At 41.8% G+C, this 19029-nt stretch overlaps 1 long non-coding RNA gene across 1 annotated transcript in view; it reads right to left on the bottom strand.

Annotated features, from left to right (window-relative positions):
* Nucleotides 1-237: 237 nt before the first annotated feature.
* LOC138746491 (uncharacterized) overlaps nucleotides 238-19029 on the bottom strand; it is a 106996-nt gene continuing 88204 nt past the window's right edge. Inside the window, exon 3 of the long non-coding RNA XR_011346989.1 lies at nucleotides 238-403. This is a non-coding gene — a long non-coding RNA (uncharacterized lncRNA). The remainder of the gene's footprint in view (nucleotides 404-19029) is intronic.

Here is a 19029-nt window from a genome sequence, read left to right as displayed (position 1 = left end):
AAATGCAAATACAATGAGTACAAAAATCTACCAGAGGTCAACATGGCAATGCAAAATAAACAAAGACCCTGGTTTACTTGATTAGTTTTTTCAATAAATCTTGTAGATGCTACTCACTGCGGCTACTGAGCATCAACAGTGGACTAAGTGGGCAACAGGTGCCGATCATGATCCTGACTTGGTAGATAATGAACATACAGAAATAAATGAGTTAGGTGTTGAATTACTCACCACAGATCCCTAGCCCATGACCTTCCCTTGTAAAAGTGGGAAGCACGATTAGCGCAATGATCGAGACCAGGGTTCGAATCCTGCGTTGCCTGTAAGGAGTTTGTACGTTCTCCCCTTGTATGGATGGGTTTTTCTGGGGACCTCGGGTTTCCTCCCACTGTTCAAACTGTACCTGTGTGATAGCCATGCTCCTGTCAAGGTACAAACTGTAAAACCAAGCTACACAGTACAATTCAAACAGACTTTATTTGAATATCATAAGCCATTAGTGTTGGGTAGACAAGATCACCTTATTGTTTGGTCTAATTCAAAGAACACAGTCACAGGGTACAATATTTAAGGCATTTTCCTGCATTCAAATTGGATATAATTTCTTTTAACTTATTGTTACAACTTATGTTTTTCATTTTGCATAACCTCTTCCTAGAGATAGGAAAATGGTTTGTTGTCAATCATTTATTCTTATGTAAAAGCCATAATTACAAGGCATCTTTCTTGAATACAAAAATCAACAGAAGTCTGGAAGGGTTTCTCTCGGTCCACAGGCGCTTTCAGGTGGCCAATTGCCCCGCTTGTAAAGCTGCATATTTTGGCAATATGCGCTGTTGGGATGCCACCTAAATGTGCAGGAGGCACTTGCAAGGTGAACTTTGTAACCCTCCTCCGAGAGGGATAATCATCGCAGCAGAGTGGCCTCCCCAGCCATCTGAATGCAGCTGCCTAAAAGCGGCAACTCAAGCGCCGTACTCACCCGCTGGCTGCTCCAACCCTGTGAGTGGGGAGAGAGCAGGGCAGCGGGATCAATGTGAGGACATCCCGCGTGGGATGTCCCTGCGCTGATAGCCTGCGCTGGCTGTCCCAACTGACAGCCAGCCATCCTGAATTGACAGCCCAAGGGATAGGAGCCGGAATGCGCTTAGATGCGCATCTCATCACAGCTGTCCTTTCAGGTGGCCAGCGTTGCGCTTTAAATGCTGCCACCTGAACAGCAATTTAAAGGGCCGCTTCTGCTCCTTCAGGCACATTCCTAGCGCAGAATGCACCTGAAAAAACCCTCAAGCCAGTATCCGTTCTCTCCCTGTCTGATTTCTGGTTTTCAATTAACACATGCAAATGGATAACTCTTATCTTAATTAGTAAAGTTAACAGTGGTGGCCAAAACTTCTGGGCAGAAAGAATATCAACCAGGGAGTGAGTGGTGCCATCAGTTGTTGGTGAATGCTTAATACAGTTTCTGACAATTTAAATTTGGGAGGGAAATCGATTTATCAATGGGTTGCCTTTTGGCAGTGTAGTCAGTTAGCACTATTGTGTTAAACAGATCAGGCAAGCATCAGGGTATCTGGAGTCTGGGGTTCTGTAGAAGAGGTGAGAATTGATTCCTGTCTTAGAGGTTTGTTAGCTTTAAACGTATAACCTCTTCTCTGGAAGATTCCAACTGAGTAAAACTTGTGCTGGTTTTCTAAAACGGTTTTGTAGCTATCTTATAAACACAACCTTGCAAATTTCGACATTGACCCAATGAAAACAACCTTGCAGATTTCGACATTCCCCCTATGAACACATCCTTGCACATTTCGATATTTGCCGTGTGAACATATCCTTGCACATTTCGATAATCCCCCTATCAACACAACCTTGCACATTTCAACATTGACCCTATGAACACAACCTTGCACATTTCGACATTGACCCCATGAACACAACCATGCGCAATTCGACATTGACCCTATGAACACAACATTGCGCATTTCGACATTGATACAATGAACACAACCTTGCACATTTCAATATGCCCCCATGAACACAACCTTGCACATTTCGACATTGACCCTACGAACACAACCTTGCACATTTCGACATTGACCCTATGAACACAACCTTGCACATTGTAGCATTGACCCCATGAACACAACCTTACACATTTCGACCTTGACCCAATGAACACAACCTTGCGCATTACGACATTGATCCTATGAACACAACATTGCACATTTCGACATTCCCTCTATGAACACAACCTTGCACATTTCGACCTTGACAAGATGAACACAACCTTGCGCTATTCGACGTTGACCCGATGAACACAACCTTGCAAATTTCGACATTGACCCTATGAACACAACCTTGCACACGTCGAAATTCCCCCTATGAACACAACCTTGCACATTTCGTCATTGACCCTATGAACACAACCTTGCACATTTCAACATTGACCTTATGAACACAACCTTGCACATTTCAACATTGACCCTATGAACACAACCTTGCACATTTTGACATTGACCCTATGAACACAACCTTGCACATTTCAACATTGACCCTAAGAACACAACCTTGCACATTTCGACATTGACCCTATGAACACAATCTTGCGCATTTCGACATTGATCCTATGAACACAACCGTGCACATTTCGACATTGACCCTATGAACACAATCTTGCACATTTCGACATTGACCCTATGAACACAATCTTGCATATTTCGACATTGACCCTATGAACACAACCTTGCACATTTCGACATTGACCCTATGAACACAACCTTGCACATTTCAACATTGACCCTATGAATACAACCTTGCGCATTTCGACATTGACCCTATGAACACAATCTTGCGCATTTCGACATTGACCCGATGAACATAACCTTGCACATTTCGACATTGACCCTATGAACACAATCTTGCGCATTTTGACATTGACCCTATGAACACAACCTTTAACATTTCGACATTGACTCTATGAACACAACCTTGCGCATTTCGACATTGACCCTATGAACACAACCTTGCACATTTCGACATTGACCCCATGAACACAACCTTGCACATTTCGACATTAACCCTATGAATACAACCTTGCACATTTCGACATTGACCCTATTAACACAACCTTGCGCATTTCGACATTGACCCTATGAACACAACATTGCACATTTCGACATTGACCCTATGAACACAATCTTGAGCATTACGACATTGACCCTATGAACACAACCTTGCACATTTCAACAATGACCCTATGAACACAACCTTGCACATTTTGACATTGACCCTATGAACACAATCTTGCGCATTTCGACATTGACCCTGTGAAGACAATCTCGCACATTTCGACATTGACCCTATGAACACAATCTTGCGCATTTCGACATTGACCCTATGAACATAACCTTGCACATTTCGACATTGACCCTATGAACACAATCTTGCGCATTTCAACATTGATCCTATGCCCACAACCTTGCACATTTCGACACTGACCATATGAACACAACCTTGCGCATTTCGACATTGACCCTATGAACACAATCTTGTGCATTTCGACACTGATCCTATGAACACAACCTTGCACATTTCGACATTGACCCTATGAACACAATCTTGCGCATTTCGACATTCACACTATGAAAATAACCTTGCACATTTCGACATTGACCGTATGAACACATCCTTGAACATTTCGACATTGACCCTATGAACATAACCTTGCACATTTCGACATTGACCCTATGAACACAACCTTACGCATTTCGACATTGACCCTATGAACACAATCTTGCACATTTCGACATTGACCCTATGAAAACAATCTTGCGCATTTCGACATTGACCCTATGGACACAATCTTGCGCATTTCGACATTGACTCTATGAACACAATCTTGCGCATTTGGACATTGACCCTATGAACACAATCTTGTGCATTTCGACATTGACGCTATGAACAAAATCTTGCGCATTATGACATTTACCCTATGAACACAACCTTACGCATTTCAACATTGATCCTATGAACACAACCTTGCACATTTCCACATTGACCCTATGAACACAATCTTGCGCAATTCGACATTGACCCTATGAACAGAACCTTGCACATTTCGACATTGACCCTATGAACATAACCTTGTGCATTTCGACATTGACCCTATGAACACAATCTTGCGCATTTCGACATTGATCCTATGCACACAACCTTGCACATTTCGACACTGACCATATGAACACAACCTTGCGCATTTCGACATTGACCCTATGAACACAATCTTGTGCATTTCGACACTGATCCTATGAACACAACCTTGCACATTTCGACATTGACCCTATGAACACAATCTTGCGCATTTCGACATTCACACTATGAAAATAACCTTGCACATTTCGACATTGACCGTATGAACACAACCTTGCGCATTTCGACATTGATCCTCTGAACACATCCTTGCACATTTCGACATTGACCCTATGAACATAACCTTGCACATTTCGACATTGACCCTATGAACACAACCTTGCGCATTTCGACATTGACCCTATGAACACAATCTTGCACATTTCGACATTGACCCTATGAAAACAATCTTGCGCATTTCGACATTGACCCTATGGACACAATCTTGCGCATTTCAACATTGACTCTATGAACACAACCCTGCGCATTTCGACATTGACCCTATGAACACAATCTTGCACATTTCGACATTGACCCTATGAAAACAATCGTGCGCATTTCGACATTGACCCTATGGACACAATCTTGCGCATTTCGACATTGACCCTATGGACACAATCTTGCACATTTTGACATTGACCCTATGAAAACAATCTTGCGCATTTCGACTTTGAACCTATGGACACAATCTTGCGCATTTCGACATTGACTCTATGAACACAATCTTGAGCATTTCGACATTGACCCTATGAACACAATCTTGCGCATTTCGACATTGACGCTATGAACAAAATCTTCCGCATTATGACATTTACCCTATGAACACAACCTTGCGCATTTCAACATTGATCCTATGAACACAACCTTGCACATTTCCACATTGACCCTATGAACACAATCTTGCGCAATTCGACATTGACCCTATGAACAGAACCTTGCACATTTCGACATTGACCCTATGAACATAACCTTGTGCATTTCGACATTGACCCTATGAACACAATCTTGCGCATTTCGTCATTGATCCTATGCACACAACCTTGCACATTTCGACACTGACCATATGAACACAACCTTGCGCATTTCGACATTGACCCTATGAACACAATCTTGCGCATTTCGACATTCACACTATGAAAATAACCTTGCACATTTCGACATTGACCGTATGAACACAACCTTGCGCATTTCGACATTGATCCTCTGAACACATCCTTGCACATTTCGACATTGACCCTATGAACATAACCTTGCACATTTCGACATTGACCCTATGAACACAACCTTGCGCATTTCGACATTGACCCTATGAACAAAATCTTGCACATTTCGACATTGACCCTATGAAAACAATCTTGTGCATTTCCACATTGACCCTATGGACACAATCTTGCGCATTTCGACATTGACCCTATGAACACAATCTTGTGCATTTCGACATTGACGCTATGAACAAAATCTTGCGCATTATGACATTTATCCTATGAACACAACCTTGCGCATTTCAACATTCATCCTATGAACACAACCTTGCACATTTCCACATTGACCCTATGAACACAATCTTGCGCAATTCGACATTGACCCTATGAACAGAACCTTGCACATTTCGACATTGACCCTATGAACATAACCTTGTGCATTTCGACATTGATCCTATGAACAAAACCTTGCACATTTCGACATTGTCCCCATGAACACAACCTTGCGCATTTCGACATTGACCATATGAACACAATCTTGCATATTTCGACATTGACCCTATGAACACAACCTTGCACATTTCGACATTGACCCTATGAACATAACCTTGTGCATTTCGACATTGATCCTATGAACACAACCTTGCACATTTCGACATTGTCCCCATGAACACAACCTTGAGCATTTCGACATTGACCATATGAACACAATCTTGCATATTTCGACATTGACCCTATGAACACAACCTTGCACATTTCAGCATTGACTCTATGAACACAATCTTGCGCATTTCGACATTGACCGTATGAACACAATCTTGTGCATTTCGACATTGACGCTATGAACAAAATCTTGCGCATTATGACATTTACCCAATGAACAAAACCTTGCGCATTTCAACATTGATCCTATGAACACAACCTTGCACATTTCCACATTGACCCTATGAACACAATCTTGCGCAATTCGACATTGACCCTATGAACAGAACCTTGCACATTTCGACATTGACCCTATGAACATAACCTTGTGCATTTCGACATTGATCCTATGAACACAACCTTGCACATTTCGACATTGTCCCCATGAACACAACCTTGCGCATTTCGACATTGACCATATGAACACAATCTTGCATATTTCGACATTGACCCTATGAACACAACCTTGCACATTTCGACATTGAACCTATGAACACTACCTTGCACATTTCAACATTGACCCTATGAATACAACCTTGCGCATTTCGACAATGACCCTATGAACATAACCTTGCACATTTTGACATTGACCCTATGAACACAATCTTGCACAATTCGACATTGACCCTATGAACACAACCTTGCGCATTTCGACATTGACCCTATGAACACAATCTTGCGCATTTCGAAGTTGACCCTATGAACACAACCTTGCACATTTCGACATTGACCCTATGAACATAACCTTGCACATTTCGACATTGACCCTATTAACACAACCTTGCGCATTTCGACATTGACCCTATGAACACAACCTTGCGCATTTCGACATTGACCCTATGAACACAATCTTGCGCATTTCGACATTGACCTTATGAACACAATCTTGCGCATTTCGACATTGACCCTATGAACACAATCTTGCGCATTTCGACATTGATCCGATGAACATAACCTTGCGCATTTCGACATTGACCCTATGAACACAACCTTGCACATTTCGACGTTGACCCTATGAACACAATCTTGCGCATTTTGACATTGATCCTATGAACACAACCTTGCACATTTCGACATTGACCTTATGAACACAATCTTGCACATTTCGACATTGACCCTCTGAACACAACTTTGCACATTTCGACATTGACCCTATGAACAAAACCTTGCACATTTCAACATTGACCCTATGAACACAATCTTGCGCATTTCGACATTGACCCTATAAACACAACCTTTCACATTTCGACATTGACCCTATGAACACAACCTTGCACATTTCAACATTGACCCTATGAACACAACCTTTCACATTTCGACATTGACGCAATGAACACAACCTTGCACATTTCGACATTGACCCCATGAACACAATCTTGTGCATTTCGACACTGATCCTATGAACACAACCTTGCACATTTCGACATTGACCCTATGAAAACAATCTTGCGCATTTCGACATTCACACTATAAAAATAACCTTGCACATTTCGACATTGACCGTATGAACTCAACCTTGCGCATTTCGACATTGATCCTCTGAACACATCCTTGCACATTTCGACATTGACCCTATGAACATAACCTTGCACATTTCGACATTGACCCTATGAACACAACCTTGCGCATTTCGACATTGACCCTATGAACACAATCTTGCACATTTCGACATTGACCCTATGAAAACAATCTTGCGCATTTCGACATTGACCCTATGGACACAATCTTGCGCATTTCGACATTGACTCTATGAACACAATCTTGCGCATTTCGACATTGACCCTATGAACACAATCTTGCGCATTTCGACATTGACTCTATGAACACAATCTTGCCCATTTCGACATTGACCCTATGAACACAATCTTGTGCATTTCGACATTGACGCTATGAACAAAATCTTGCGCATTATGACATTGACCCTATGAACACAACCTTGCGCATTTCAACATTGATCTTATGAACACAACCTTGCACATTTCCACATTGACCCTATGAACACAATCTTGCGCAATTCGACATTGACCCTATGAACAGAACCTTGCACATTTCGACATTGACCCTATGAACATAACCATGTGCATTTCGACATTGATCCTATGAACACAACCTTGCACATTTCGACATTGTCCCCATGAACACAACCTTGCGCATTTCGACATTGACCCTATGAACACAATCTTGCATATTTCGACATTGACCCTATGAACACAACCTTGCACATTTCGACATTGACCCTATGAACACAACCTTGCACATTTCAACATTGACCCTATGAATACAACCTTGCGCATTTCGACAATGACCCTATGAACATAACCTTGCACATTTTGACATTGACCCTATGAACACAATCTTGCGCATTTCGACATTGACCCTATGAACACAACCTTGCGCATTTCGACATTGACCCTATGAACACAATCTTGCGCATTTCGACATTGACCCTATGAACACAACCTTGCACATTTCGACATTGACCTTATGACACAATCTTGCGCATTTTGACATTGACCCTATGAACACAATCTTGCATATTTCGACATTGACCCTATGAACATAACCTTGCACATTTCGACATTGACCCTATGAACACAACCTTGCGCATTTCGACATTGACCCTATGAACACAACCTTGCGCATTTCGACATTGACCCTATGAACACAATCTTGCTCATTTTGACATTGACCTTATGAACTCAATCTTGCGCATTTCAACATTGACCCTATGAAAACAATCTTGCGCATTTCGACATTGACCCGATGAACATAACCTTGTGCATTTCGACATTGACCCTATGAACACAACCTTGCACATTTCGACATTGACCTTATGAACACAATCTTGCACATTTCGACATTGACCCTCTGAACACAACTTTGCACATTTCGACATTGACCCTATGAACATAACCTTGCACATTTCAACATTGACCCTATGAACACAATCTTGCGCATTTCGACATTGACCCTATGCACACAACCTTGCACATTTCGACATTGACCGTATGAACACAACCTTGCGCATTTCGACATTGACCCTATGAACACAATCTTGCGCATTTCGACATTGATCCTATGAACACAAATTTGCACATTTCGACATGGACCCTATGAACACAATCTTGCGCATTTCGACATTGACCCTATGAACATAACCTTGCACATTTCGACATTGACCGTATGAACACAACCTTGCGCATTTCGACATTGACTCTATGAACAAATCTTGCGCATTTCGACATTGACCCTATGCACACAACCTTGCACATTTCGACATTGACCCTATGCACACAACCTTGCACATTTCGACATTGACCGTATGAACACAACCTTGCGCATTTCGACATTGACCCTATGAACACAACCTTGCGCATTTCGACATTGACCCTATGAACACAATCTTGCACATTTCGACATTGACCCTATGAAAACAATCTTGCGCATTTCGACATTGACCCTATGGACACAATCTTGCGCATTTCGACATTGACTCTATGAACACAATCTTGCGCATTTCGACATTGACCCTATGAACACAATCTTGCGCATTTCGACATTGACTCTATGAACACAATCTTGCCCATTTCGACATTGACCCTATGAACACAATCTTGTGCATTTCGACATTGACGCTATGAACAAAATCTTGCGCATTATGACATTGACCCTATGAACACAACCTTGCGCATTTCAACATTGATCTTATGAACACAACCTTGCACATTTCCACATTGACCCTATGAACACAATCTTGCGCAATTCGACATTGACCCTATGAACAGAACCTTGCACATTTCGACATTGACCCTATGAACATAACCATGTGCATTTCGACATTGATCCTATGAACACAACCTTGCACATTTCGACATTGTCCCCATGAACACAACCTTGCGCATTTCGACATTGACCCTATGAACACAATCTTGCATATTTCGACATTGACCCTATGAACACAACCTTGCACATTTCGACATTGACCCTATGAACACAACCTTGCACATTTCAACATTGACCCTATGAATACAACCTTGCGCATTTCGACAATGACCCTATGAACATAACCTTGCACATTTTGACATTGACCCTATGAACACAATCTTGCGCATTTCGACATTGACCCTATGAACACAACCTTGCGCATTTCGACATTGACCCTATGAACACAATCTTGCGCATTTCGACATTGACCCTATGAACACAACCTTGCACATTTCGACATTGACCTTATGACACAATCTTGCGCATTTTGACATTGACCCTATGAACACAATCTTGCATATTTCGACATTGACCCTATGAACATAACCTTGCACATTTCGACATTGACCCTATGAACACAACCTTGCGCATTTCGACATTGACCCTATGAACACAACCTTGCGCATTTCGACATTGACCCTATGAACACAATCTTGCGCATTTCGACATTGACCTTATGAACTCAATCTTGCGCATTTCAACATTGACCCTATGAACACAATCTTGCGCATTTCGACATTGACCCGATGAACACAATCTTGCGCATTTCGACATTGACCCGATGAACATAACCTTGCGCATTTCGACATTGACCCTATGAACACAACCTTGCACATTTCGACATTGACCTTATGAACACAATCTTGCACATTTCGACATTGACCCTCTGAACACAACTTTGCACATTTCGACATTGACCCTATGAACATAACCTTGCACATTTCAACATTGACCCTATGAACACAATCTTGCGCATTTCGACATTGACCCTATAAACACAACCTTTCACATTTCGACATTCACTCTATGAACAAAACCTTGCGCATTTCAACATTGACCCTATGAACACAACCTTTCACATTTCGACATTGACGCAATGAACACAACCTTGCACATTTCGACATTGACCCCATGAACACAACATTGCACATTTCGACATTGACCCTATGAACACAATCTTGCGCATTTCGACATTGACCCTATGCACACAACCTTGCACATTTCGACATTGACCGTATGAACACAACCTTGCGCATTTCGACATTGACCCTATGAACACAATCTTGCGCATTTCGACATTGATCCTATGAACACAAATTTGCACATTTCGACATGGACCCTATGAACACAATCTTGCGCATTTCGACATTGACCCTATGAACATAACCTTGCACATTTCGACATTGACCGTATGAACACAACCTTGCGCATTTCGACATTGATCCTCTGAACACAATCTTGCGCATTTCGACATTGACCCTATGAACACAATCTTGCGCATTTCGCCATTGACCCTATGAACATAACATTGCACATTTCGACATTGACTCTATGAACACAATCTTGCGCATTTCGACATTGACCCTATGAACACAATCTTGCATATTTCGACATTGACCCTATGAACACAACCTTGCACATTTCGACATTGACCCTATGAACACAACCTTGCACATTTCAACATTGACCCTATGAATACAACCTTGCGCATTTCGACAATGACCCTATGAACATAACCTTGCACATTTTGACATTGACCCTATGAACACAATCTTGCGCATTTCGACATTGACCCTATGAACACAACCTTGCGCATTTCGACATTGACCCTATGAACACAATCTTGCGCATTTCGACATTGACCCTATGAACACAACCTTGCACATTTCGACATTGACCTTATGACACAATCTTGCGCATTTTGACATTGACCCTATGAACACAATCTTGCATATTTCGACATTGACCCTATGAACATAACCTTGCACATTTCGACATTGACCCTATGAACACAACCTTGCGCATTTCGACATTGACCCTATGAACACAACCTTGCGCATTTCGACATTGACCCTATGAACACAATCTTGCGCATTTCGACATTGACCTTATGAACTCAATCTTGCGCATTTCAACATTGACCCTATGAACACAATCTTGCGCATTTCGACATTGACCCGATGAACATAACCTTGCGCATTTCGACATTGACCCTATGAACACAACCTTGCACATTTCGACATTGACCTTATGAACACAATCTTGCACATTTCGACATTGACCCTCTGAACACAACTTTGCACATTTCGACATTGACCCTATGAACATAACCTTGCACATTTCAACATTGACCCTATGAACACAATCTTGCGCATTTCGACATTGACCCTATAAACACAACCTTTCACATTTCGACATTCACTCTATGAACAAAACCTTGCGCATTTCAACATTGACCCTATGAACACAACCTTTCACATTTCGACATTGACGCAATGAACACAACCTTGCACATTTCGACATTGACCCCATGAACACAACATTGCACATTTCGACATTGACCCTATGAACACAATCTTGCGCATTTCGACATTGACCCTATGCACACAACCTTGCACATTTCGACATTGACCGTATGAACACAACCTTGCGCATTTCGACATTGACCCTATGAACACAATCTTGCGCATTTCGACATTGATCCTATGAACACAAATTTGCACATTTCGACATGGACCCTATGAACACAATCTTGCGCATTTCGACATTGATCCTATGCACACAACCTTGCACATTTCGACACTGACCATATGAACACAACCTTGCGCATTTCGACATTGACCCTATGAACACAATCTTGTGCATTTCGACACTGATCCTATGAACACAACCTTGCACATTTCGACATGGACCCTATGAACACAATCTTGCGCATTTCGACATTGATCCTATGCACACAACCTTGCACATTTCGACACTGACCATATGAACACAACCTTGCGCATTTCGACATTGACCCTATGAACACAATCTTGTGCATTTCGACACTGATCCTATGAACACAACCTTGCACATTTCGACATTGACCCTATGAACACAATCTTGCGCATTTCGACATTCACACTATGAAAATAACCTTGCACATTTCGACATTGACCGTATGAACACAACCTTGCGCATTTCGACATTGATCCTCTGAACACATCCTTGCACATTTCGACATTGACCCTATGAACATAACGTTGCACATTTCGACATTGACCCTATGAACACAACCTTGCGCATTTCGACATTGACCCTATGAACACAATCTTGCACATTTCGACATTGACCCTATGGAAACAATCTTGCGCATTTCGACATTGACCCTATGGACACAATCTTGCGCATTTCGACATTGACTCTATGAACACAATCTTGCGCATTTCGACATTGACCATATGAACACAATCTTGCGCATTTCGACATTGACTCTATGAACACAATCTAGCGCATTTCGACATTGACCCTATGAACACAATCTTGTGCATTTCGACATTGACGCTATGAACAAAATCTTGCGCATTATGACATTTACCCTATGAACACAACCTTGCGCATTTCAACATTGATCCTATGAACACAACCTTGCACATTTCCACATTGACCCTATGAACACAATCTTGCGCAATTCGACATTGACCCTATGAACAGAACCTTGCACATTTCGACATTGACCTTATGAACACAACCTTGCGCATTTCGACATTGACTCTATGAACACAATCTTGCGCATTTCGACATTGACCCTATGCACACAACCTTGCACATTTCGACATTGACCCTATGCACACAACCTTGCACATTTCGACATTGACCGTATGAACACAACCTTGAGCATTTCGACATTGACCCTATGAACACAACCTTGCGCATTTCGACATTGACCCTATGAACACAATCTTGCACATTTCGACATTGACCCTATGAAAACAATCTTGCGCATTTCGAAATTGACCCTATGGACACAATCTTGCGCATTTCGACATTGACTCTATGAACACAATCTTGCGCATTTCGACATTGACCCTATGAACACAATCTTGCGCATTTCGACATTGACTCTATGAACACAATCTTGCCCATTTCGACATTGACCCTATGAACACAATCTTGTGCATTTCGACATTGACGCTATGAACAAAATCTTGCGCATTATGACATTGACCCTATGAACACAACCTTGCGCATTTCAACATTGATCTTATGAACACAACCTTGCACATTTCCACATTGACCCTATGAACACAATCTTGCGCAATTCGACATTGACCCTATGAACAGAACCTTGCACATTTCGACATTGACCCTATGAACATAACCATGTGCATTTCGACATTGATCCTATGAACACAACCTTGCACATTTCGACATTGTCCCCATGAACACAACCTTGCGCATTTCGACATTGACCCTATGAACACAATCTTGCATATTTCGACATTGACCCTATGAACACAACCTTGCACATTTCGACATTGACCCTATGAACACAACCTTGCACATTTCAACATTGACCCTATGAATACAACCTTGCGCATTTCGACAATGACCCTATGAACATAACCTTGCACATTTTGACATTGACCCTATGAACACAATCTTGCGCATTTCGACATTGACCCTATGAACACAACCTTGCGCATTTCGACATTGACCCTATGAACACAATCTTGCGCATTTCGACATTGACCCTATGAACACAACCTTGCACATTTCGACATTGACCTTATGACACAATCTTGCGCATTTTGACATTGACCCTATGAACACAATCTTGCATATTTCGACATTGACCCTATGAACATAACCTTGCACATTTCGACATTGACCCTATGAACACAACCTTGCGCATTTCGACATTGACCCTATGAACACAACCTTGCGCATTTCGACATTGACCCTATGAACACAATCTTGCGCATTTCGACATTGACCTTATGAACTCAATCTTGCGCATTTCAACATTGACCCTATGAACACAATCTTGCGCATTTCGACATTGACCCGATGAACACAATCTTGCGCATTTCGACATTGACCCGATGAACATAACTTTGCGCATTTCGACATTGACCCTATGAACACAACCTTGCACATTTCGACATTGACCTTATGAACACAATCTTGCACATTTCGACATTGACCCTCTGAACACAACTTTGCACATTTCGACATTGACCCTATGAACATAACCTTGCACATTTCAACATTGACCCTATGAACACAATCTTGCGCATTTCGACATTGACCCTATAAACACAACCTTTCACATTTCGACATTCACTCTATGAACAAAACCTTGCGCATTTCAACATTGACCCTATGAACACAACCTTTCACATTTCGACATTGACGCAATGAACACAACCTTGCACATTTCGACATTGACCCCATGAACACAACATTGCACATTTCGACATTGACCCTATGAACACAATCTTGCGCATTTCGACATTGACCCTATGCACACAACCTTGCACATTTCGACATTGACCGTATGAACACAACCTTGCGCATTTCGACATTGACCCTATGAACACAATCTTGCGCATTTCGACATTGATCCTATGAACACAAATTTGCACATTTCGACATGGACCCTATGAACACAATCTTGCGCATTTCGACATTGACCCTATGAACATAACCTTGCACATTTCGACATTGACCGTATGAACACAACCTTGCGCATTTCGACATTGATCCTCTGAACACAATCTTGCACATTTCGACATTGACCCTATGAACACAATCTTGCGCATTTCGACATTGACCCTATGAACATAACATTGCACATTTCGACATTGACTCTATGAACACAATCTTGCGCATTTCGACATTGACCCTATGAACACAATCTTGCATATTTCGACATTGACCCTATGAACACAACCTTGCACATTTCGACATTGACCCTATGAACACAACCTTGCACATTTCAACATTGACCCTATGAATACAACCTTGCGCATTTCGACAATGACCCTATGAACATAACCTTACACATTTTGACATTGACCCTATGAACACAATCTTGCGCATTTCGACATTGACCCTATGAACACAACCTTGCGCATTTCGACATTGACCCTATGAACACAATCTTGCGCATTTCGACATTGACCCTATGAACACAACCTTGCACATTTCGACATTGACCTTATGACACAATCTTGCGCATTTTGACATTGACCCTATGAACACAATCTTGCATATTTCGACATTGACCCTATGAACATAACCTTGCACATTTCGACATTGACCCTATGAACACAACCTTGCGCATTTCGACATTGACCCTATGAACACAACCTTGCGCATTTCGACATTGACCCTATGAACACAATCTTGCGCATTTCGACATTGACCTTATGAACTCAATCTTGCGCATTTCAACATTGACCCTATGAACACAATCTTGCGCATTTCGACATTGACCCGATGAACATAACCTTGCGCATTTCGACATTGACCCTATGAACACAACCTTGCACATTTCGACATTGACCTTATGAACACAATCTTGCACATTTCGACATTGACCCTCTGAACACAACTTTGCACATTTCGACATTGACCCTATGAACATAACCTTGCACATTTCAACATTGACCCTATGAACACAATCTTGCGCATTTCGACATTGACCCTATAAACACAACCTTTCACATTTCGACATTCACTCTATGAACAAAACCTTGCGCATTTCAACATTGACCCTATGAACACAACCTTTCACATTTCGACATTGACGCAATGAACACAACCTTGCACATTTCGACATTGACCCCATGAACACAACATTGCACATTTCGACATTGACCCTATGAACACAATCTTGCGCATTTCGACATTGACCCTATGCACACAACCTTGCACATTTCGACATTGACCGTATGAACACAACCTTGCGCATTTCGACATTGACCCTATGAACACAATCTTGCGCATTTCGACATTGATCCTATGAACACAAATTTGCACATTTCGACATGGACCCTATGAACACAATCTTGCGCATTTCGACATTGATCCTATGCACACAACCTTGCACATTTCGACACTGACCATATGAACACAACCTTGCGCATTTCGACATTGACCCTATGAACACAATCTTGTGCATTTCGACACTGATCCTATGAACACAACCTTGCACATTTCGACATGGACCCTATGAACACAATCTTGCGCATTTCGACATTGATCCTATGCACACAACCTTGCACATTTCGACACTGACCATATGAACACAACCTTGCGCATTTCGACATTGACCCTATGAACACAATCTTGTGCATTTCGACACTGATCCTATGAACACAACCTTGCACATTTCGACATTGACCCTATGAACACAATCTTGCGCATTTCGACATTCACACTATGAAAATAACCTTGCACATTTCGACATTGACCGTATGAACACAACCTTGCGCATTTCGACATTGATCCTCTGAACACATCCTTGCACATTTCGACATTGATCCTCTGAACACATCCTTGCACATTTCGACATTGACCCTATGAACATAACGTTGCACATTTCGACATTGACCCTATGAACACAACCTTGCGCATTTCGACATTGACCCTATGAACACAATCTTGCACATTTCGACATTGACCCTATGGAAACAATCTTGCGCATTTCGACATTGACCCTATGGACACAATCTTGCGCATTTCGACATTGACTCTATGAACACAATCTTGCGCATTTCGACATTGACCATATGAACACAATCTTGCGCATTTCGACATTGACTCTATGAACACAATCTAGCGCATTTCGACATTGACCCTATGAACACAATCTTGTGCATTTCGACATTGACGCTATGAACAAAATCTTGCGCATTATGACATTTACCCTATGAACACAACCTTGCGCATTTCAACATTGATCCTATGAACACAACCTTGCACATTTCCACATTGACCCTATGAACACAATCTTGCGCAATTCGACATTGACCCTATGAACAGAACCTTGCACATTTCGACATTGACCTTATGAACATAACCTTGTGCATTTCACATTGATCCTATGAACACAACCTTGCACATTTCGACATTGTCCCCATGAACACAACCTTGCGCATTTCGACATTGACCCTATGAACACAATCTTGCATATTTCGACATTGACCCTATGAACACAACCTTGCACATTTCGACATTGACCCTATGAACACAACCTTGCACATTTCAACATTGACCCTATGAATACAACCTTGCGCATTTCGACAATGACCCTATGAACATAACCTTGCACATTTTGACATTGACCCTATGAACACAATCTTGCACAATTCGACATTGACCCTATCAACACAACCTTGCGCATTTCGACTTTGACCCTATGAACACAATCTTGCGCATTTCGACATTGACCCTATGAACACACCCTTGCACATTTCGACATTGACCTTATGAGACAATCTTGCGCATTTCGACATTGACCCTATGAACACAATCTTGCGCATTTCGACATTGACCCTATGAACATAACCTTGCACATTTCGACATTGACCCTATGAACACAACCTTGCGCATTTCGACATTGACCCTATGAACACAACCTTGCGCATTTCGACATTGACCCTATGAACACAATCTTGCGCATTTCGACATTGACCTTATGAACACAATCTTGCGCATTTCGACATTGACCCTATGAACACAATCTTGCGCATTTTGACATTGATCCTATGAACACAACCTTGCACATTTCGACATTGACCTTATGAACACAATCTTGCACATTTCGACATTGACCCTCTGAACACAACTTTGCACATTTCGACATTGACCCTATGAACATAACCTTGCACATTTCAACATTGACCCTATGAACACAATCTTGCGCATTTCGACATTGACCCTATAAACACAACATTTCACATTTCGACATTCACTCTTTGAACAAAACCTTGCGCATTTCAACATTGACCCTATGAACACAACCTTTCACATTTCGACATTGACGCAATGAACGCAACCTTGCACATTTCGACATTGACCCCATGAACACAACCTTGCGCATTTCGACATTGACCCTATGAACACAATCTTGTGCATTTCGACACTGATCCTATGAACGCAACCTTGCACATTTCGACATTGA

The sequence above is a fragment of the Narcine bancroftii genome, chromosome 12 (assembly GCF_036971445.1).
Source record: "Narcine bancroftii isolate sNarBan1 chromosome 12, sNarBan1.hap1, whole genome shotgun sequence".
NCBI lineage: Eukaryota > Metazoa > Chordata > Chondrichthyes > Torpediniformes > Narcinidae > Narcine > Narcine bancroftii.
Note: the sequence above shows the minus strand (reverse complement) of the source record. Positions and strands in the feature narration are given on the sequence as shown.